Source organism: Megalops cyprinoides, chromosome 19 (assembly GCF_013368585.1).
Source record: "Megalops cyprinoides isolate fMegCyp1 chromosome 19, fMegCyp1.pri, whole genome shotgun sequence".
Taxonomy (NCBI): domain Eukaryota; kingdom Metazoa; phylum Chordata; class Actinopteri; order Elopiformes; family Megalopidae; genus Megalops; species Megalops cyprinoides.
Window position 1 is genome coordinate 3,271,440 of NC_050601.1, and position 25,000 is coordinate 3,296,439.

The window sequence follows — 25,000 nt, forward strand, 5'->3', positions numbered from 1 at the left end:
TCTGCAATTATTAACTCACTTACAGCCACATTTAGATGAAGCCATAAGACATGGCTGTGTGCTCAGGCATGACTGTGTAAAAAAAGTAACGAACAAGAAAACTATATATAATTCTGAAAGCTGCTGTGTTTGGAAAAGTGTACTGCGAGGACATAAAAGTAAATGTTTGCATGGCACACTGTCTGTGAGGCGTTCGAAGGACAGGAGTATTTAGGGAGAGCTGCAGAAAGGAGAGATCCCGACCTTTGACACACTTAGCTACATGCCAGTAACAGACAGACAGATCTCTTTATCATGGGGATAGTCTAGACTCCAGACCATTACTTTTCCCTCTACCACTCAAATGTGGAGCCTGTAAGTAGAACAGTGTAGGTGGGTGAGGACCCACCAGCGATATCAGCGATATGCTACCTGTGTACGGCCCAGAAGGCCTAAACCACCTGATTCAAGTTTTGTAAGTTAAGCTGGTTCAGGAAAAACACCCAGCCTTTGCTTCCAGTAAGAAGCCAAAGGCAGGGCTTTCCTATTCTAGAATGTAGAGGAAACCACAGAACACGTCCCTCTCAAATTCCGTGTTCCCTTCCATTAAAAGCAAGGTTAAGAATAGGTTGTTTGCTCCCTGTCTGTTCCTCTGTGACTAAATGACGTCTGACATTCCATTTCCAGTGAACTGGTGAGTCTTTTTCATCAAAAAATAAAAGGGTAAACACAAATAAACACACGGGGAGAACGGCGACGACCTGAGCCAAGATCCTTCAGCGAAGATCACCGAGTCACTCTGTTTTCACAGTGAGTTACCGTGTGTTCTATCCTGTCCCTGTGCAAACTGCAGTAATCAAAGGTCACCTCTGCTGAAAGAGAGAATGCATCATCCCCGTACTCTGAAGCAAAGGTGTGGAGGGCAGAGAGAGGATGTTATAAAAATGTTACATGTGACAGTGAATTCTGCTCTTAAGACATGCAGTGTTTGTAAATGTCAGCGCTAAACCAACTGTCACTGTCGTGTAAAACCAAGAAGAAGCTGCTTATGAGAATCAATTTATGTAATTTCATACATCATAGATATGAATCTTTGTGAATGAATAGGATTGCTGCTTGATAGTCTACTGAGTTTCAGTAGACACTGTTACGTAGGCTTATGAGTATAATAACAAAACTTATGTTTATAATTTTCAGTGTCAAACAGCAAGACACCGTAGAGAATATACTGTCCCAGCATGCATCTGTGCTTGGCTCTGGAGCATGCCAGTAACGCAGGACACCGATGTTGGAGCTGCACCCAGCCATAACGCGGAGCAGACGTCAGCCATAACATGGAGCAGGCCCCCAAACACCGCCAAAACGCCGTGGCCACCCTGTGGCGTTACCGCGGCGTAACAGAAACAAGGAGAGAACATCTCAGCTGAGTTTCTGCTGAGGTCAGTGGAGCAGCCCCCACCCCACCCCCCCCCCCCCCCCATCCCCCCCCAGCAGCCTCCCTGGGCTGTATTGGTCCCGTGGTTGTGGTCAGGCCAGCTGCAGCTGGAGATCACCCCTGTTCAGGGTCGCTCCCCCTGCCTGACCAGGCTGCCCACACAGACTGAGGCCCCATTCCCAAGCGCACGGTGAGACTCAGGGCTGGAAGACACGGGGGAACGAGGGCCCCCACCCTGGAGACAAGTCCAGAAACCACACGCATCCAGCAGCACGTGCTTATGCATAAGTCTCCCCAGGGCTCTCACTCGGTGTACCTCTGTCTTCTTCCACATGAGTGTCCAACCCCTCATCGCACCTTAGGATGTACAGCCCCAGAGTGTTTAAGACAAGCAGTGATGGTATTTCTCTCTCTAGGGGACAGAGCTTTGAATTGCATAACTCCTCAGTTATGATACAAATGCAATGAGCAACAAACTGGTCAGAGCCAATCATACTGTCTTTGTACATTTTGTACTGTACATGTCAAAATAAAATGGTTTCAGAGCCACACATATTACACATTACACACCTGCAATATACACTACACATACATTTTCCTTATTATTTTAAAATATTACTTGGGAAATGTATTACATTTTTGCCACCAGTTAAGGATTTTTTTTCACTATTTCAGTCATTTTAAAGAGCAATTCATTAATTGCTTATCAGTCTGTTTGTGTAAATAGATTTGCCACCTGTAGGCCAGAGCAACAGCAGCTGTTTTTCAGCCACAGCAACTCCATACACATTACAAGCCATTTTGTTGATGCAAGGAAAATTCTGTATGATTCAAATCACTTCAGAACCAGAGTTTGTGGGTTTCTCTCTCCTAAATTTCCACTTGCACTTGACACTTGGTGAAACCACACTGGAAAGAGACACTAAAACGTCATCACGTTTGACTTTGGAAAAAAAAAAACATCAAAATCCCACTCACCTGGCCAGGACTGCTGCATGGGCAGTTAACAGCGGCGTGACGTTGATACTGGCCTCGCTGGTGTGGCTCATGGCTCTCCTAACATCTGCGTCAGCTGAACTCCGACGCAAGTTTTGGGGGTGGAATAGTTCAGAGGTTTAGAGTGACTTGTTGTGGAGAAACCCAGGGGTTTGTGTAAAGTGGTGCCTCTACCTGTGGTCAAAGGGACTAAAAAACACTGATCCTACAAAACTCAGCTCAAAGCCCCAGAGCAGGAGAGACTCCCAAAGCTTTTATTTCATTCGAGCTCTCTTCCTGAAAATAAAGGGAGCGTGATATTTAGCCTCACATCACTTCTGCCCGGAGGCCCCCGTTTTGCAATGTGTTCAGACTTAGCTGGAAGTTCATATTAAATTCCCCCGAGCAGGAACGGGCCGCAAAAGCGTTTGCCAACAATGTCAACCTGAGTACAAATGTTTATTTAAAAATTATGTTTGAATGTTGATTATATTCTCTTTATTTTTGTACCCCTGGCGCAGTGAGTCTGTCTGTCCATTATGCGTTTCTTTGAAACAAAAGCCAGTGCTCCACTCAAAATAGACCCCATGTTGGGACAGTGTCAGCTTAAAGCAAATGGCGATAAGAGAATCAGTGGAGCACAGTCCAAGCAAAATAAGTTAGAGACCGAAGCATACTTTATTTAAAAAAAAAAAAAGTGGATATTGAATGTCTCACCTAGTAGTAGGAAAAATTCAACTGTTAACAATATCTGATCTGTTATTTTTCCCTTCCATTCCTGCAGGTTTTGGAAATTCAAGTTTGGCTTTAATTACCTTTAAACAAGATTATGTTTCATGGGCAATGAAACACTCTTCGACCTCTTCCAATAAAACGCTCCATTTTTCTCTGGCTCGAAGGACTATTACCACGTCTGCTGGCACTGCTGAAGGTTTTGACTAAACGACAGTCTGTACAAACTGGCTCTGCAACCCGATCCCAGGGCAGGCTTTCCAGTAGTGCAGTGGTCCATGGGCCAAAGCACCCTATAAACCATGGAAACACTGAACACTGATATAATTGCCAGATCTGGGATGTGACGTTCCCCTTTCTGAAGCCTTTGAGCTCACCTGGTCCGTTTTATCAGCCGTATTACAATGCATGACGGAAGTGACGATTACTTGTTGAATGTTGACCGCTTGCAAAGGGAAGTTTGTCATCTCGGTTTCAGGAAAATGGGTGAATCAACGGGTGAATTATGATTTAATTCATTGCTGTTGATTTCTCAGAGGAGAAATGCAGCTTTGCGGGCCACTCCCTCTGTGTTTAATTTAAGTCCAAAGAGGATTTGCGTGATGCGTCCGGACCTCGTGGATACCTTTAGACTACGCCACTCATTTGACAGGAGCCAAAGTCAGCACCTCTAATGTTCCGGAACATTCAGAGAGAGCACAGGCACTTTTTTTTTTTTCTGATTGCGCCAGTGACGTTAAAACATGAATGATGTTATGCTCCTCATCCAAAACCACACTTGGAGGCCCCACACCCAAACACCAATACCTCTGTCCCTCCCCGAATGTGCTGCAGTGGTTACATAAGGAACAGAGGTGGGACAGGTACAGTGCTCTGGCAGTTAGTCCCAGCTATACTTTGACCCAAAAGGTGGAGGTGACACTGATGGCCTATGGCTGACCATAACCATGATCATAAACTTGGCCAACATTAAACTGGCTATGGATGGATGGACACAGAGAATGGAAAAGGCCTCAGAAGGATAAAAAACAAACTGTGTTTCACCTGTGTGTCAGCTGAGTGAAAGGAGATAAGCCTCTGGCAACAGAGAGGGACTTTCCATTTGCAGAAGGACTGTATAGAGCATGATTAGATTCGGAATAAGCTATAAAAATTTATAGAAGCCACCAGTGTGATTGCTTTTTTAACTATGTAAAAAACATAATTTTTTATTGATTTAAATATATTTCGGAATGAGTGAAATAATTTAAACATTTCAATTTCCGAATGCACACATCTATTTTGGATCGAGTTGCCTTTTGTTTGACACAAAAGAATCTATCTGTTGGAGTTTTAATAGATCCACCACTTATTTAAATGACATGCACTTTTCTCCTGACTTCACTGGATTTATACTGATATTAGTCTTACCATATTTATTCAAGGAATTATCAATGTATATACAGTAATTTATTTAAAGTATTGTCAGTGCTGCTTATGATTAAAAAAAATTAATGTATTTATGGAAGACTAATACATATACTTATTGTTTATTACTCATGACAAGCATGAACATGCTTCTACAAGCAGTAAGACCACAACCTAACCTGAAAATTAACCATAGTCCCAGGCCTAACTCTAACCCTAACCCTACCTTAACACCAACTATAGCCCTAACCCTAAATTCAGCCATAACCATAAACTTAACTCCAGCCCTAGATCAAACCATAGTTCTAAACTCTAACCCTAATCCTATGTCTAACCATACAGTGTGTCATACCCTGTTTTTTTAATGAGTCAATTCTTTTTCCCTGGCTTCACTCGCTTGTATTTATACTTTAGTAAAAGCTTTTGTTAACTTTTTACGTATATAATAAGTAATTTTTTTTTTAGTTTCAACTGAAATATTTTCACATGAAATGCACAATGAGTGCACGTAAGCAGCAATCAAATAATAATTATTATGAAATCTGCTGCTAATGTGGTCCTTATTTGCACTGGCTTGCTTGGTAATTGTGCTAAACAACCCAAAACATGTTCTAGATGATTGTCAAATAAAGGTTCTTTATTCTCTGCCACACCCATTGGTAACTCTTTGGCCAACATTTCCTGTAATGAAGAATTGCCTCCAGATCAATGTTTTTCCTCTAGTAAGCATTTTAAAAGCTGCATTCAAAAAAAGCATTCAAAAGTGAGCCCTGTGCGGACAGTCGGAAGGAAACGTGTCAAGTCTTCGCTGTCTTGACAGTCCGATATAGACAAGCACATGAATTGTGTTAAACAGATTCTGCAAAACTTTAACCTCCTATCAAAGATGTTAGATGTCCTAAACTAGATTGTGGGGGGTGCAGCGGAGGGGGCATCCTTCACAGTTCTTGTCATCCTTAAATAAATACAGAAACTTAAAGGGTTATCGGAGGTGCCATACCCCCTTCTCCATATTTTATAATCATTCCCTATCAGAATATATATATTGAATGGACATAGGGCAGGGGATGGCCCAAGTATAACAACTTCTCAGACTGCTGTGTTGTGGGATTTGGGGGTCGGGGGGGTGGCGTGATAGGAGTTTCTGTGAAGTACTGCTAATGTGTTGGGCTGCTGGGACTCTCATGATGTATATTAAGTTCTGCAAGGGGTGGACTCTGTGGGAGACACTTTACACGGAGTCAATCTGAAGAAAAGAGCTCCAGGGACAGGGATATGGTTGGACTCGCTGCGCCTAGGGTTCCTGGTACACGCTTGGCAGGTCTGACAGAAAGCTGTCTTGGGCTTTAACGTGTATTTGTCGTCTTTGTTCAAGGGACTTTCAAACTAACTTCAGGCTCTGCTTGGGTATGCTGCGCTTTGACAGTAAGCTCATTTAGGATCATGGAAAAGGTACATTAAAAGGTCGAAGAAGGTGATTCACAGACGTGACGAAGAATATTGCTGGGATGCTTGAGCCAGAGCATGGAAACACCCCTGCCAGACAGACTGTGAGGGGAGTGGCGGGGGGGGCGAAGGTTAAGTAGGTGGGGTAGGTAGGGGTATAGCAGACGAAGAAAAGAGGACCTGCCTCATTAACTGGCAATCTGGCAACCCCAGAGGCTGACATTACCTAACAAATACGTGCACACAAGCCAAGTGGCAGCGAACGAAAGAAGTCCTGGCAAAAGACATTATATATGATGAGAAAGGACCCAGTTTGGCTGAGGGGTCTCTCATGTCTGTGCCAAGAGTCCTCCCTTCTTAAAGAAAGGCTTTTTCCTTCTTTCACTGATATTGCTTAGCTGTGAACACATACATTTGACATTTAAGTTTTATTAAAGTAGAGGCCAGGGCAGCCAAGACAGAAAGAGAGAGAAGGAGGGAGAAGAGAATGCATTCAGCTCCTGGAGGATCTGTTGCATCATGGGAACTCAGCTGGAGACAAGCTACTGTAAGTCCTCGTACCTCAGTGAGTTTTAAAGCCACAAGGCTACATCCTGGCACTCAGGGCTAAAATAGGTTGTCGTCTTGAGCAAAACCCAGATGTGAAACATGCTTCATAAACATGCTTCATAAACAGGTCGTGATTCAGCCAGGAGATTTGCTCTAGTTTTTGTCTGTTTTTTTTTTTTTTTTTTGCTGTTGACAGGTTTAAGGGTAAGGTGAGGTGACACACTTAGAGCTGACAGGCCTACCTTCTCATCCACCATAGAATGGAATTCTGTGGAACCACGTGATGTCACGGCGCTGAGTGGAATGTGATGTCACGGGGCGGAGTTTGGCAGGACGAGAGGATGCAGCATGAAGGCAGAAGGAACAGCGTGATGTCTTTACAGGGAGGACGTGACGCTGTGTTGTCACAGCGCAGGGTGAAAGGGGACGTTGGGGAGGGGGGAGGGGCAGCACCAGCACGCACGGCCTCCGGCCCAGGCTGGAAGGCGCCATCTTGACTCCCAGGGAGAGCCCTGTGGCTGGACCTGTGGAGCCAGAGGCGATTCCCTGGCCCCCGCATACAGTCAGCCTTTCACCTAACTCTGTTTACACTAAAAGTAAGTTATCCCACCTTCCTCCCCCCCACCCCCTCCCCTCGATCCCATTCATTATGAACACGAGCCAGTCCCACCACATCGTAATAAAAACCTGACTGCCTGAAGAAGTGCTGCCAACGATCAGGCCGGAGCAGAGAGGCGAGTGGCCTGTCCCAACCTGGAACTCATTTTGAATCAGGACGCAGGAAAATGTGAGAGGTTACTGTACTCCGGTCTGCACCTCTGGGTCTTTACTGTAAGCCGCTCTCTGACTCAGATAGTATCAAACCTCCCTCGGTGAACATGAACGGGATCTATTACAGCTAATCTTATTGTATTCAGCCTGACCCTATTTGTGTATGTTTCCCCAGTCATGTTGCCATAGAGTAATCTGGGTAATCTCTGCCAGGGGCTGCCTGACGTGAAGAAGCTGATTGTTGGGTAACACTGAGTAAATTCTGCTGTGACCTCACAAAGACACCAAAATGAATGTGAGCACAGAATTCTTTAAGCTCAGTTTGCACACAGTTATTTTGGGCAGTTTTCCAATGATCATTACTGAGTTAATATCTGACCTGCACAATTTACCATGGTCTGGCCTTTGTGCATAACAAATTGTTTAGAACACGGACACTATTAATTAGTCACATATTAACAAAAGGCCATATCAATTCCAAAATAATTCTGTGACATGGGAATGCATCATTTTGCTAATTTTGTTTAATTTTGTGTCATTGCTATTTTATTTATTTTATCGTTTCATTATTTTAAAGTATTTTAGCCATTACTAATCAGAACCACTATGTTTTTTTTCATTTTTAAGTTAAATTGTTTTTCATTTTATATCAGTAGGTTTTAGGTTGTCTGATCAGAAGGCTTTATAGAGCTGCCTAGAGCAGATCATCATCTTGAACGACATGAAATTGGATGATTCAAATTTCAGAAGCCAGGTCCTGGCAATTCATGCAGGGATGCGGTGGGATCTAGGTTAGGTACCTTAAAATACCTGCACGGGAAAGCCTTATTTTCATTGGGCAAATACATTTGAAATTTATGGTTAGGTGCATTTTTTTATTCTGCAGTGCTGTCTTGATTGCGTCATTGGTGCTCGCCTACAAGCATGCCTGATAAGAGGGAAGGAGATAAAGTAAATCTGTGGTAAGTATGAGACATAAGCCCAAAACCTGCCCGGATCAAACGAAAACCAACAACTTACACCACGCACCCCCAAGCCCCCACCGCCACCCCCGATCAGCCTGGCAGAGGCAGCCGAGAGCAGCCCTTCAGAGAAACCAGTAAAAATAGATGTGTTCCCCCGTGAGGTAGATTCATTAGCGTGTTGTGTAATCAAAGGAGACATCAGAGAAAGAGATGGGCAGGATGGCAGTGCGGGACGCAGCCCCACCCAGCTCCCGAACACTGCGTCCATTTCAGCTGGATTTATTTTTACGTCAATCTCTGACCGCTGAGAAAACAGGTCGCCACGGCAGGTCTCTAATAAACCAAACACGCCGACTGACAATGGCGTCTCTCTCTCTCTCTCGACACCTCATCTTCACTCCCGCTTTCTCCCTCGTTTTCCTTTGACCTCACTCCCTTCCATTGTCTGCCTGTCCCCATCCCTCTCTCCTCCTCTCTCTCTCCGTCCCCATTCCCTCGCTCCCTCTCTTTCTGTCTCTGTCCCCCTCCTTCTGTCTGTCTTTCTTTCCAGAGAGGATGGGCCCTGCCGGAGAAGCACCCCCCGGACGCTAGCAGGGCTTGGCAGCAGAGAAGGCAGCAGCCTCCTCTAGGCCTCTCATTTGCTGAGAGATTAATAGCCGGACCTTGGCTGGGCAGGGAGAGGTCCAGACCGTGGCAGGAATGTGTGGGATACGTGGTGTTGCAAATGCATTTCAGAGCGGCGGCGGAGGAAAGTGTCTCACTCAGCCTTTAATTACAAAGATTCACAAAGGTCTGCCTGTCCCGGCTGTGGGCTTTTCGTTTAATTGAGTGACCATTGGGGAAATGAGCCGAAGACAGTCGGCACCTCACTGCGTACAGAAACCCCTACAAACTGAACCACATAGGGCCTCGATGTGCAAAGTCAGCAGAACAGTTTTTGGAATTTACGCAGTCCTGCAAGCTGTGCAGGTATGGCTTGTGCAGTGAGAGCATACCTGTACCTGTGCCAGCTGAAGAGAATAGGGGTCAGTTATGCAGATCAGGTGACATGGTTGTCCCCGTCACTGTCTGTTGGTCACGAGACAGACGATGCACTCTGTGCCCCTTCACAGTTCAGCTGAGGACATCTAGTCCCTTTTAAAACCATTGAACAAAGGAGTCCTGGTGTTAGAACCCTTGTTTCAGCAATGCAGGGGCAGAAATGTTTGAATAAAGTATGGGGAATCCACCATCGTCATTCACAACAGTGCAGGTTTTTCGCTTATTCTGCGCATAGTCTATATTAGCGATGGGTCATACATTCTAGAATGGGTATAGAATTGGGCGGCAGTGTTGCATAGTGGTTAAGGAGCAGGACTCGTAACTGAAAGGTTGCTGGTTCAATCCCCGCTGGTACACTGCTGCTGTACCCTTGGGCAGGGTACTTAACCCACAATTGCCTCAGTAAATATCCAGCTGTATAAATGGATAACATTGTAAAGAACTGTAACCTATGTAAGTCGCTTTGGATAAAAGCATCTGCTAAATGAATAAATGTAAATGTATAGCTGTCGTGTGCTGTCACTCATTGACTTGTCTGGAAAGATCAGAAGTTCCATTCATATTGTCTTTTCTATTTTCAAATTTACAGTATATGTTTGCAGGGGTACACTTCCTACATTCTAAAAATACAAACAATATAGTTATGCATATTATAGCTATTGTATAGTTAAATATATAGTAAGTATTATGAACACTGTTTTTCTCAAATGGAAGTAAATTGTTCCATCCGAAATCCCCCCCGCAGTGTGGAACCAACGCGGAGGGTAACGTTTCCTCCTGCAGAGCATCGTTAAAAAAGCATGAGAGATCACACAGGGCTCCCAGGAACCACGCGGCGAGCGAAGTGGGGCTGGACCCTGCATTACCCCCCCCCCCCCCCACCAGCAGTGCCCTGGCACCCCCGTCTCTGTCAACAATGATGGGTCACTGCCACCAATGGGGAGGTCCATCTCTGTCGCGGGTCACACAGAAACAGGAATGCCAGGGACTGCTAACCCTGTCAAGGCTTGAGAAACCACCCCCAATACCCCCACCTCCCAATCCACACTCACATCAGCAACATGGATGAGGCTCAGACCAGCGGGTACTTCATGCAGGTGCTTTAACTGTTCTCAGCAGATCTGGATTGTCAACATGAACTAAAAGTGCAGGGGAAATTGGCTAATGGCATCTTCTTCATTGCGTGTAGTCAGACTATATGATTACTCCCATATGTCATTGTCATGGTACTTGTACTGTACTCCTGGTAGCCAGTCATGAAATAACCTCTACAGGCCTTTCAGTCACAAGTCGCGTGTGTGTATGGTGAATAGAGGCTGACAGGAATAGCCGCAGAGAATCACATTAGCTGGTCACTGAATGCTATTTTGACAGATCTTTACATTACATTATTGTCATTTTGTAGATGCTCTTATCCAGACTGACTTGCCTAGGTTACAGTTGTATCCGTTTACACAGCTGGATATTTACTGGGGCTGATTTAAGTACCTTGCCCACGGGTACAGCAGTGGTGACCCAGCGGGTAATTGAACCACTAACTTTTCGGTTATGAGCCCTGCTCCTTACTACCTTGCCACACTGCTGGCCCCTATGGGATCATGCCCTATGGATCCCAGCCATGTGGGTGGTGCAGGTCCTGCCTTCATCTCCTAGGAAACCCTGGAGGGTCAGAGCACCATGCTTCCATTCTGCCTGAGTGAACTGCGTTAAACACCATGACCAAAACTACAACGCAACATCTTTCGGCCAGGTTGTGGGACCCAGACAAAAACCTTGACCCAACATCACTGCCCCCAGCTCTACCCCCCCCCCCCCCCCCAAACAGCAGGAATTAAAAAATGCCACAGTGCTGATGCTGACAAATGGATTCATAAAGAAAAAGTAATATATCCTACATAGTGCAGATCTTTTCAGTCACTTCCAGTTTCAAAGTCTTGCGATTGAAAAGCAACCCGCGATATGACCATCAAACGCACGCAGCGGCTTTCTTTTCACAGCTATTCTTTCTGAAACCGGAGTTCGTTCGCTCATTTGCGCCTCTCTCCAGTGCCTGGAGGGCGTGTTATTAGTTAAAATACGGGGCTGTTTTCACAGACTGGTTATCACGAGGCAAAGCTAACTCTGGGATCCTGGAGCAACATGCACAGGAGGGTAGTCTCCTACAACAGTAATTCTTCCCACAGAAAGGTCTCCGCTCACTTAATGACACAAACCAGATTGGAAATACACTGGAAATACACTTCTCATGAGCATTTCAATGTCAAGTTCGTCACATGGGAACCGTTTTTATCTAGAAAAATTACTGTTTTTAAGGGAGGCTGATGCATGGTGGTATTTTGTGAGTTGAAGATCCAGAAGTAATGGACTTTGAATATTCACACATCACAAAAGCTTGGCAGACATTGTCATTTGATCTGTCTGTCTAGAATTTGCTAGCATTTACTGGATTGCTTGTAGGTAAGATTAACATTGATTATAAAATCATGGCTGCTAAACTTAGTTTAGTCCACTGAGGTGCATACCAGTGTTGAAGAATATCATGGCTGTCGGCTGTTTTTCCTGAATCCCGACAGTTGTGACTTGAGCATTTTTAGCCATGTAAGTGCTTTATAGTGCCACTAAAAAAAAACAAAAAAAAAAAAAACAAGAATGGACACCTCACTTACATATATTTTGCATCGCTGTACACAGACGCACACACACACACACACACACACACACACACACACACACACTGTGTGAATTTAAGGCACTAACTGGATCTGAACCTGGGAAAGTGGCTGGTGAGAAAAGAAAGACTCGGATAGAGAGAGAGTGAAACGAGAGAAAATGCCAGAATCCTAGACGGCCTGAAATGTCAAGAGGTCAGACTGCCTCCCTTGTTAATTTATAGAGCAGATCTGTTTTTGTTTTCCTAACACCTTGATAATTAAGGCTTATAAATGAGCCTGTGCGTGTCCAGGTGAAGGCTTAAGCTCTGGGGACTCCACTGCGTGTCCGCCGCAGCCAGTGTATTTACGACCACTCTTTTCGGCGATATTAATATCGCTGATGTTTCCATGACGGCTGTCTCTGAGATAAAAAGCTCCGTGCCACCATGAGAAGGGGAGCGGAATTTGTTTAACAGATCGGCCCCGTGATGGAGGCGCGTGAAGAATCCGGAGGGTAGGAGCGAAGACTCGGCTTCCCTTTAAAGTAAGGCCGGCGATTCATAAATCCCCAAAAAAGTAAACAAGACGACAGAAACGGAGCCCTGTTTTTCTTGAACATGCCCTGCCCGCACAACCCCCCGACACACTTCCCCATATATCAGGGACCCCCCCCTCCCTCCTCCATTTAGATCTTGGTTTTGTCTGTGTGTCTTATCGGGGTCTCAGCTGTATGTTTAGTTTCTCTGTTCAAACCAATCATGACATACCCAGGCAGGGTGTGGCATTTCTGCACTGCACTTCCGCAGCTCTACTTTCCAGGCCCTACATACTATTGCAGGTGCTGAGAGCATTTTTGTGTAAAACACCCCTGTCATTCCTTTCTCTTCCTGCATCACCTCTCCCTTGTCTTCAGGTCCTGGTCTTTTTCATTTGTTGTCCTCCATCGTTAGGTTCAGACTTAAAATAAATGTGGTTCTGTGAGGTGAGGTTGTGACACTAGCCTTTGACCTCTGACGTTGCCGACCCCAGCTAGAGGGCTTCGGAATCTTCGGCTGATGGAGCTGCAGGCCAGAATGACCTAACTGTTAAGATGGAGGCAGTTTGTAAACATTTGAAGTGGACGAGAGTGGGTGTTGGTAGGAAATTGACTTTGTCCAGGAGGTCATGACCTTACCCTGACCAGGGGTTAGATTGACACAGCTGTGGCAAGGGATTGCAGAAAAAAAAAAAAAAAACATGCTTCCAGATGCAAGTTCCTTTTCAGTCTTCCTATCTCTGAAGCAGCAGATGATGGTGGTTGGACAAGCTTTGACATTAAGGTGTTTCACACATGTTTCACATTCTTTACTGTGTTCTACTTTTAAATCTTCCCACATCCCACCTCAGAAACATAATGTTCTTCACATTCATCATTTCCTCTCCTACCATGATAAAGACCATTACAGTGTATCATTTGCAGAGATCATGTGAAGCTCACCACAGTTACTTCACTGGCTAATAAGATGATTGCACTTCATACCCAAGAATTACCTCAAACCAGACCATATACACTGAGGTCAACAATTTGCCTTTGCCTTGGTAACCACCAGCTTCTATATATAGCCCATGCTTCAGCTTCAACAGACTGTTTTAGTCCTGCCTGAGAGATGACTCTTATCAATTGCTGTTACTTTTCAAACCTTCTTCCACTGTTCTTTGGCTGCCATCGAATCTTACTGTACATCCCTAAGATGTGACTATTTGAACTTTGCCTTTAAAACAGTAACCAGTGTGAATAGAGCAGAGATTTATTCAAGGAGCAGACCTGCCGTGATTGGCTGTGATCTACAGTGGCAAAGATGCTTCGGATTTATAGTATAAAATAGTCACCATATCAAATTTAATATCAGTATACTTTTCTACTTTATTTTTTGTTTCTGTTTTATTTTTAATTCTTATTCTAAAGGGTTTACATTTTGTGTGCATTAAAAAAAAAAAACACTTTCCAAGCTAGTGCCAAGACAAATTCGGAGTAATGAGGTTAAAATATTTCCTCCTGGAGTACGGAGGGTCCTGGATTATTTGTCGTGGAACCATGCAGCTCCTTCCAGGCAAGGACCGTACTGAAGCCTCTTTGTGGCTGTTGAACATTTGCGAAAACCACAAATTATCATTGGAGCAGGTCTGGCCTCATGCACAGGCACCAGTACCCTCTACCCTCTCCCCTGCCCCAACCCCTCTCCCCCAAAAAAGGTGCAACTGTCCAAATAAACAAAGGAACCTGTGGCCTGGTGGGATGGCGGCTAGCGAGCCTCATGTGGAGTCAGGTCCCACACCCCTAAAGTCTGCCCCACCCCCCCACCCCTATGACACTGCCCCGCACAGGCAATTAAGCGCTTTTACCCTTTTAAAATAAAGTATTTCCTGGCTCAAATTAACATTATAAATACATGCATTTTCCCCCCTGTTTTTGCTTTCTATCTCTCAGTTTCCGTCCCGTACCCCTCCCCTGGCCCTCCCTCGCTCCCTCTCTCTCTCTCTCTCTCTCTCTCTCTCTCTCCGTCTATTCCTCTCTCCCTCTCTCTCTCTCTCTCCTCGCCCTCTCGGCCCCATATCTTCTTGCGGCTTAATACAATATTTTCTCGGTAAATGGAGTGAGGTCTAAAGAAAGCCAAAAGCTGCCCCTCCATGTTTTCCTTTCTGTCCAGCAGTCACGCTTACGTGCATACACAGTGCACCGTGAAAATATTATTTTATGGTTTTTTGGTTATTTTTAGGTACTTTTTTCTCGGGTTGCTCCTGGCCTACTGTATAGCACACCTTGTTTTATAAAATCAGGTTTGTTTCATATGCACAATTTAGACATTGTAAAGCTAACCTGTAATAAATGATCTCCCATGAAGTTAATCAAGTCAATTTTGTTAAAGTGACCCAAAGAACACATGACGTGCAAACACAGGCTCATTTTGCACATTCAAATAAAATATACAGTTTTTACATAGTTTACATTAAGCCAATATGACCGCACAATGTTTTGCATCCATGAAGTGCAAAGTTTATTCTTAATTTCAAATTAATGGAAATCTTAAGGAAAGTGAAGCAATTGATAAACAGCATTTGAGTGTTATTAATTTTAGTATAGAATACTGTTTTTAGAGTTATTATAACTCTGTGCACTTGTAAACTTTTACCACAGTGCAATGTAGAATCCACTACAGATGGCAATTTGTCACAGAAAAACATTTACCCAGCTGCCATTCTGTTTTTAAAATAACTGCCTTGTCATTTTTTGTAACAATACATGAATCCTTTAGAAGTCTCAGAGTGAAAGACTGTCCCCCTTTCACAGAAATAAACCGCTCTCCAAAATCTGTTCTCTAGTGAACATATTCACAGTGGCTTTCATATAAAACAGTAATAGCATGAATTCATTCAAGTAAAGCATTATACATGTTTGCTGCTATATACAGCACATACCCTAGAGAATTATAGGTTTTATGTAAATGATATTTTGTACTCTACTTTTGTTGGGAATGAAAGAGTAACATTCAATAACAAACTTAATTGGTTTCTAGTACGAGTAGAATTCAGTGGACAAACAAAACACAAATTATAAGACAATTATTAAAAATATATATTCTCAAAAAATAATGTGACATAAATAATAATATCAGATATTTCAAGATTGCAGTAGAATTTCAACCTCATGTTAACCATACCGTTTTGATAGCAAATAATCCCCTCTACACATCCACAGTATAATAAAACCCTACTCGCTGCAGTTTGAAAATCTAATTCCTAAAAATAAAACATATTGTTTTATTTGTTTCCTGTAGACCACACAGTTCAACTATTCACAGTGAATGCCAATTTTCCCACCTCACTTAGCTTAATAAGATCATTATGAACTATTTCTATGTGTGTGTCTGACATGTACAATGTGTATGTGTGTACATTACAGGTTTTCTTATCTCTACAGATCTTCATCTGATCAAATGTTGGCAGAATGTACTTTGAGGAATACACACACAGGCACACATACACACATGCAAACATGCACATACATGTGCACATATAAACAGGGATACAGTTACACGCATGCACACACGCAAGCATGCATGCACACACCCTGGTGAGTGGATTAAAGCAGACAGACTGCAGGCCATGGTGATTACTGGACTGGAATCCTGCTATCCTTACGAAAGATACTTCACCTGACCTGTACAGACACGCATCCATCTGCACACATGCCCACATGGAAATGAACTACATTGCAGTATACTGAGAAATATGCTTTTCGGCCCAAGAATATATTGTAAATACATTCAAAATACATTAAAACAAATCAGAAGTATATTGCAATATACCAATATTGCAGACATTTACATATTTTAAATATATTGTTTGAAGCTAAAATATATTCTCAATACATTATTTTTTGTATGGGTGAATAACATGTAAGCTACTGTAAGTCACCATGAATAATGAGGTCAATTAAGTAGATGCATAATAATAATCCCTCTCATCATCATCATAATCATGCCAATAATAACATCAGTCACTACAATCACAGACTCAAACCTGCACAGGCTGTGGCAGGGCTGTGCCCCCCCAGGCATGATCAGACAGGACAGACTCCCGGGCACATGCCCCTGAATGGGGAAAGAGCTCTTTTACATTAGCGGTCCCTTGCTGTCAGTAAGACAGTGTGAAAACAGATTAGGCCTATGATTAATGGAGGACAATAACAGCTCCCGTACTGTCCACAGAAATGGGGACCCCCCCGAATTCAACCCCCAACCCCCAACCTCCCCTCGAAGGTGACATTAAGTGGTGTAACACCAACACAGCCTGTTTCTGCATGCCTGTCAACCAGCCACCGCTGCCAGCATAAGCCACTCCCTCTAAAACAGGCCCCGCCTCTCCTCAGTCTCTTAAATTAATATATAGCTTTGGCAGCTTAAACAGACGGCCCTGTCAGTCATGCTATCACAAGACCAACCGGAACAACCAGAGCAGCCACTAACGCAGCGACGTGTCTGAATGTCACGCTGAGAAACGGTGCTAGAATGCAAGGACCCGGCAGTAAAACTGTCCGCTTTGAAAGGGTGCCTGACAGCTACCCTTGAGAGCAGCGTACCTACATCACACTAAGAGTACACATGCTCACCATTCTTGTGTGATTACATTACAATTGTGGTGGAACGAATGTTTGCTCGGTGTTTATCAACATTTTCCTAGAAGGTACCCGGCATTGAATCACAAGCTTAAAGGTTTACACAATTACTCAGGTTATGTGAATAGCCCTAGCTTTAACTGAAACCATAACCACAACCTACGGGCTAAGTGCATCTTTCAAACCAAACCCTACCCTAACCTTTTGTGTAGTGACTCAGACGTGTATTTAAAAAGCACATAGACGGCACTTAGTCTTGTAATCACTGCGTGTTCACATTGTATTTTGAATCCACATAATAGAGAGAGTATTTTATTGATTGGAAAATATTGGGTTTGGATCAGAGTAATGTTAGCCTTTGGTTTATTTTTAACATGTAATTTTTGTGCTGTTTATTGAATGCGCCTACATCGTCTTGGGGGTGTGGGTGGGGGTACAGGAATGACTGCTTATTTGGCGATAACAGTGCACTTGTTTGCATGTGATATGCAATTACAATTTGATTTTAACAAAAATCTTAAAATGTCTGGCTTGCCTGAAACGCTAACATGTTTGTGAACAAAGTCCTGTTTTTTTCGTTAACTCTTCTTTCTCTCTTCTTTCTTGTCAAAAGGGTTGTAGGCGATTAACAGCACTGCATATGTTCCAGGTTCTGTAGCTTTTTGAATGGCAGTCATGCATGCAGTATTTCTAGAGGCAGGAGTGCTCTTATGGACAAATTTCCTTCGCGGGATTCCATAAACAGCCTTCAGGGTTTGTTTAATTTATTCCCCTGACCGACAGCCACTTCAGGGATTATAAACCGAAATTAAACTGGAGCGCGGGGTAAACTGATACCCCTCTTAATGCAAATAGCGTGTAGCTGTATATTATGGCACGCCCTTCCAAGACCGCTTTGAGTGGACCGTACATGAGGGATCTGCTCAGAATGTTTGGGTGGGAGGGTGGGGCTGTCAGGGGATATCAGGCAGGACACGCTGGCACCAGGGATGCTCTGTCTCGTACGGAAAATAGTGATCTGTGAAAATACACAAGACAGTACCAAAGCTCAAGATCAGATCGTCTCCTAGTCTCCCCAAGACGTGTTGCAGCCACAACATAAGAACAACAGCACTAGGTTCACATTGTGGTTGAAACGTTACTCTTAAAAGGCACCTGGGACTGTGCTCTACAAAAATAAACCCCAGTGAAAGTGTTTGGTTGGACAAGATCTTGGTAAGTCCATTTCATGTCCAAATAAACACTTTATCTGGGGTTCAAGTTCAGATGCTTCTTGACATTTTATAGAAAACGTTATCCAGTCCCATTTATCTATGTTAAATGATAATTGTAGAGTAAATTGATATCGTAAAGGCACTCTGTAAGACATGTACAGACAGCATGTTTCTAACTTTGCTATTGTTGTTTATTTTTGCTAAGAGCAGGCACCATCATTTGATCCAGACTGGTGTTAGAAAAGTCTCCAGGTGCATTGTGGGTTATTTCATTATTCAGTGATATCCAGAGTCATCCCTCAGCCCCACCCTCAGTGTGATTAGTATAACTGCTGACTGCATAGTGCTGATACAGTAAAATTACAGAATACCATGAATACAGTTAATAATACATAATTAATATATGCTATATACAATCAGAAACAAGCAAAGGGAAGTTGCCATTAACATAACTGAGCTTAATTAAGAACTTAAGAATTAAGGCCATATGGCTGAAAACTCACACTTTCTGTTACCCATCAACAGGAGCAGGTGGTAGGCCGTAATTCCAGGCTCAACTTTGACCTCTGCTTGTATCTGGCACCGTGTATAATGTGTCCTGACCCCAGAGGTCGGTCTTGTTCTATTCTGAGCAGGGAAGCAATTGTGAGAAATGTGTGTTATAACTCCCATCATGCATTTATGCAGACTGTGACTATTGTGAAGGCAGAAGTTTTACTTTTATGGTACACATTTCATCTTATTTTAACATGGACATAAATGATAGAAATCAGGGTTACATTTCTGAACATGGGCTAGAATGGATTTTTTTTTTAGAAAGGCTATATAAATATTTGATAATGTAAATAATCATAAGATATTAATATTGTTTGTTTATTTGTATATTTAAATATGCCCACAAATACATTTACACATATATTTGTAACATTTTCCATAACATTTCCATAGGGCAGTTAAACAAAAACAGCATATATTTACTGGAAAACTGTAACTAACTGAATAAAGAAGTATGTTTAGTGCTGTTTTGATATTGGCAACCACAGCAACCAGCAACAGGTAAACTAATTTACAGGTTATGCAGAATCATAAATCAAAACATGCCCTGCAGGCATTTGAACACCGTTATTTTAATAACCATTTCTAATATTATTAATCATAAAGCAAGCGGGCCAAAATGCAGTCGAAAGCACTAGCACTGAGTTTTTCAATTGACCTCATTTAGACAGGGTTTCTGATGCCTGTTAAGGCGTAGTCCAAAGGAGTCTGTGGGGAAAAGGATTGCTTTTACTGTGCTTATTTTTCTACGTAATGTCTTCCAACAAGGTTAAGTGTTCTGTGACAGTGAGTGTTTGTGTGTGTGTGTGTGTCCTTGTATGTGCATGTGTGTGACTGTATGCTTGTATGAGTGTGTGTGTATGTGTGTGTGTTGGTGTGTGTGCATTTATATATGACTGCATGTTGCTGTGTGTGCATATGTGTGTGCGTGCTTGTATGAGTGTGTGTACAGGTATGTGTATGTGTACTCTATGCGTGTGTGAGTGTGTGCAGTGTGGCATTCAGAGGAGCAGGGATTCAGACCTCCTTTGTCCATGGGCTCCTCAGAAGGCCTGTGATGGAGCAGGGCTAGGCTAGATGTAGCCTAGGGAGGTCCACACAAAGCAGGCACTCTACCCAAAGCAGTCTGGGAAAAGTGGTTCGATCCTGTACACACCTTAGTGCACTCACCACCAGTGGCAGCATGGGGAGCCACACTGGTGCTCTGACCTCAGCGCTCTGAGGGTGTCTACGGCAGCATGTCCGCTGTTTGCTCCCTGTCAACAGAAGTAGACATGCTGGTCATGTTTTCTTCTCAGATGCAGTGGCAGGTGTGTGTCTGGGTGAGTTCACAGTTTCAGAGCTGTTCTTTACAGAAAGGGAAAAAAAGAACTGCTAGAGAGAGAACAAGACTAATTATTAGATTTTCCGAGTTTATCATTAATAAAGGAAATGAGACAAAGGGTGTTTCAATAGCACTCAGCTGCTCTGTAGCTAAACAGTAGCCTGTTGAGGAAAATCAGAGAATGAGAATCAATCACGTTAATGTTTATGAAGGTCTGTGCACAATGGCACCATTGCACCAGAGCAATAGGTTAATTTGGCTCAAAAGGACCTCTCCAGCCTCAAATCTATCATTTTCAGCTCTTTTCTTGGGTTTGTTTTTGTCTGCAAATTAGCTTTATTAAGGGAATTAATAACTCAAATGAAACATAATTAAAGGTTAAACTGACCGTTTAATGATCATAAAATGCGCAGTCTGTCATTTTTATGTTAAACATTTCAGCCAGTTTTTTTGTCAACATTGTCTGTAATATGTAATTAATATGTGTCTATGGGAAATCTGTTTGGCTGAATAAGAACTGTAATTAAAGATATGATTGACCTACACACACATACGTACATAGAACATACATACAGATACACACCCACACACAGACATACAGACACACACACAACACACACACACACACACACACACAATCACAAATTTACACACTCTCCCAAAAAACAAGATACAGATACAGTACAACAGATCATTCATGGTTGCCAGTTTACGGTTGCAGTTGTAACAGGTGATCAATTACCTGCAGCTCTTACAGGTTCCTATTATTTTCCTTCTCTTTCATCTTCTTTCTCTTTCTACCCTCTTCTGTCTCACACACGCACTTTCTCATCAAAGGGAAGACAAATTACAGAGCGCTGATCACACGGTAACTGTACTCAATAATCATTTTACCGCCGTGTTTATTGTTTCTAAGTGTGACGTCACCAGCAATTAATCCCAATCAATAAGAATGTTATGTTTCTAAGTTATTTTTCTCTCGCTGATTTGGTTGTTGATTTTCCCCCCTCTTGCAGGAATCAAAGCCTTTCCAAAGTCCACAAACGGAGCGTAATGTAGAGGCGGAACGTGTGTATTAGCGAGTTTTAATATCCTGCTCTGAGAGCTGTTTGAATCCACTCAGGCCTGAACAGTCAATGCAACACAAAGAAAGCAAATAGAAAACTGGAGGCTCTTTCTAATTGGTGCAGAGCTCTAAAGAAATCACGCAAATTGGAGAAAGTAAGAAGAGCATTCATTCTAACTAATTCTGACACTTTTTCACTAATTTTGAGCAGAGCATCTGCCTAAGAATATATTGTCACTCTTCCATTCCATCGGAACTTTGACATTTACAGGAATTAATATAAAATATTGTGTTAAAACTGAAGATTTTAATTTCCTTTATACCTTTGCTGCCATAGACTTACCTTACAATGCAAACAGCTTAATCATTGAAGAGGTACAATTTTATTCTATTATTCGTTCATTAAAATAAATGCCTTTTTTTATGTTTTTCCTTGAATATTTTCCCTCATCACAAGATCTTCTTGAAATGAAACATTAGAGGTTCATCTTCTTTCTGGGCTTATTAAAATATGTATTTTCACATTATTCACATTTTAATAAAACACACACACACACACACAAACTCTCTCTCACACACACAAACACACACACACACACACACACGCACACATGCGTGTATGACACAGCTTCTTCGGTCCTGGAGAAACACAGTGTGGGATGAAGGGCCCCATTGTGTCCGTTCCAAAAGCCAGCAGCAGATAAGCCCTGCAGTCCCCATGGATACACAAACCTCCCGGAGCCAAGATCCAATTTTGGAAACCACAGAGTCAACACAAACACGAGCCACGGCGGGGAAAGTATGAAGGTGTGTTTATGCCAGTGGCAGGCAGGGGGCAAGCCTCGTTGTGCGCTAAAATCACTCCGGGTATCGCTCTCCCTCCACAAATATGAGAGCGGCTGGTCCTTTTCATCGGCTCCGCTTGGCTACCGAATCACTCAGCAGAGGCTTTTAAAACGCTAAATGGCTACGGGCGTTCTGGAGGCCCAAGTGTTTTTTATTATATTGAATTATATATTTAACAAATCCTTTACTCAATTAGCCAGGTAGGCCATGGCTAAATGCAGCAACAAATATTAAGGCTAAAACTAAATATCTTAAATGCAAGGTTTGCATTGAATACTGAAACTCTTGCTAATGAAACATCACTCATATATGGTATATAGCATATGTAATATCAGATATGAATATACGTTAGCTCCTCTGTTGCAATCTTATTTTGGTGGGTGTAAATATGTGTAAAAAACAAACAAACAAAAATTTTGGTTGTGAGGTTCATACACGTTGAAAAACAGACCCACTGCTTCAGGATTAAGTGGTTGATATAATCTATCTATCTATCTATCTGTCCATCCATCTATCTATCTATCTATATCTATCTGGTTGACTGTGCCTGTCTGAATGTTGTCTCTTACAACAAACTTCTCTATTTGTCAGCTTCACAAATATGAACATGAAATATGATAATTTATATATATTTAGAACTTTACAACTTAATAGTGACTAATCTTGCTTGTCATTCTCGTATCTTCCATCTTGGCATGTTCCTGGACCCTGAATGAGACTTGAATGAGATAATTTCTCCAAACACCCCACTCTGTAGTACCATGCAACACATCCAGCTACATCCTGGAATATTATCAAACACTGCTCCCCATTCCACAACACCCCACTCCACTTTTACCCACAATGCACCTGACTCTGTCGGCTCCCACACCAACCTCCTCCCTGTACTTCAGATTGCCCTGTACAGGTTTGCAGAAGATCCTCACTGTTTTGGTGTGTTTGTTTGAAACACCTGCCAATAAGAGTGAGCCCTGGTTGTGTGAACTGATCATTTGAATAAGGACACAGAGACCTGTTTTTTTATAGATGGAAGATTTACATAGATTCTCCTTCATGATTGTTGTGTGTAGTTACCAAGTTATTGCTTAACAGGTTCTGTCTTGGGTGGTGACATGTAAACTAATATTCCTTTGGTTGGTTGACAAGAAATCAAATATAAATACCCAGGGACATTAGGGGAGTAAAATGGTGGACAGCCAGGGGAAACTGTCGCTCCCCATATAATTTTTGCTAAACTGGTAGCTAGCTTCTTGTTAGATAAAAGGAGATGAACTGTAATTCAACTGTAACTCATATTGTGTGAATAAGAATACACGATGATGATCAAAACTGAGCAGGCAGATCCAAACACTCGACGCAACGCCCTATCGCATGTGGCCGCAAACTAAACCGCCTCTGCTGACCCTTGGTCAGCTTTAAACATCACTCCTTTACGTCAAACTCCAATCGAAAGAGTTTAAAATCCGTTTAACCCCAGTCAAATCACACAAATGAGACGCAGGTCCCCCGGAGCGATTTGAGTCTTGTGTGGAATCGCAAAACACAAATACGGCATTTAACTCGCAGCTTTTAGGAGTTTAACATGTCATGCGCTCCTCTAATTCGATTTTCAGCAAGCAGGCATATCACACGTACATATCTGACCTGCCGCACTCCATGTGACACATGATTCGTGATGTGTATATACAGTACCTATATGCACGCCGCATATGCAAGCCACGCATCTGTTGAGCATGGAGGAGAGAGCAGCTTTTCTTCGTAATCTGCAGATCAGTGCATTTAGCCCAGATAACGTGGGTAGAGAATATTGCATGTAAATATTATGAAAATCCAATGTGCAACAGGTTTTCAGTCAGAGTAAACCATCTTTGCAAATTTCCTCTGACCTTTTTGGTTGCAGACCATTGCACAGGCGGAAAATAGCGATTTGTTGCGTAAAGCTTGGTTTGATTTCAGAAAAAAAGATGTTCTTTGTAGAAGCTAATGTTTCTGTCTGAATCAGCACATGCACTGTGCAGATAGGGGACTCCACATTCATTAAGGTCTCAGAGGCTATGTACCTTATCTGGTAGAGGCAAACCTGAACCCAAACATTCAGATATTGATTCTAAATTATATTAGATGCAACATCTGGAAACAACAAAATCATTGAGATTTTGTTTGACCGCTTGTCAGATAAACCTTCCTGTGTGTTTTCTAGCAGAGTTAGAAGATTCACTTGGTCTCACACAAGCTCTGCTTTGTCTGTTTTTAAAAGGAGAAAGTGAACCTCATGACATTGGCACCACAAGTAAAGGAGTGAGTGAAGGTGGTGAGGAAGGATGGGACAATTTAAAGAAGAGTTACAGGATATTTTTAAAGGAGGCCTCAAAGAATCATCAAACTCTTCCTCTCAAGAAACAAATCAGAACAGCACTTCCTGTATTTTCATATGGTGCTGCTTTGCTATTAGGACCATCTTGTAACCAAGAAGACATTTAAACAGGACCTGTCAAATTCAGTTAGTTTTCTTATTTTTTGTACCGGGGTGTAATTGGTCCTGAAATCATCCCTTTCTGCTACCACTTTTACACTCCAGAGACATGCCCTAAGGCATTCATTTCTCTTTCCAAAGAGAAAATTAAACCAAAAACTACATACTGTCTTCAGGGACGTGATATCATTAAAGCTGTGGAAAGTACAAGGAAGGGGTTTGGATATTATTCTTAGCTGCAGTAAATTAGACAGAATACTGTGGCCAATGAAAGCCAAGTTTATTTTGCTGGTTGGATTTTTAAGAATGGAGAAGGGTTCTTTTTTCGGAGGGAGGGGGGGTTTGGGTGAGGGGATGGTTTTTGGGATTTATGAGGTCTCATGAATGCTGGAACTGCAAACGGGTCCAATGTTTAG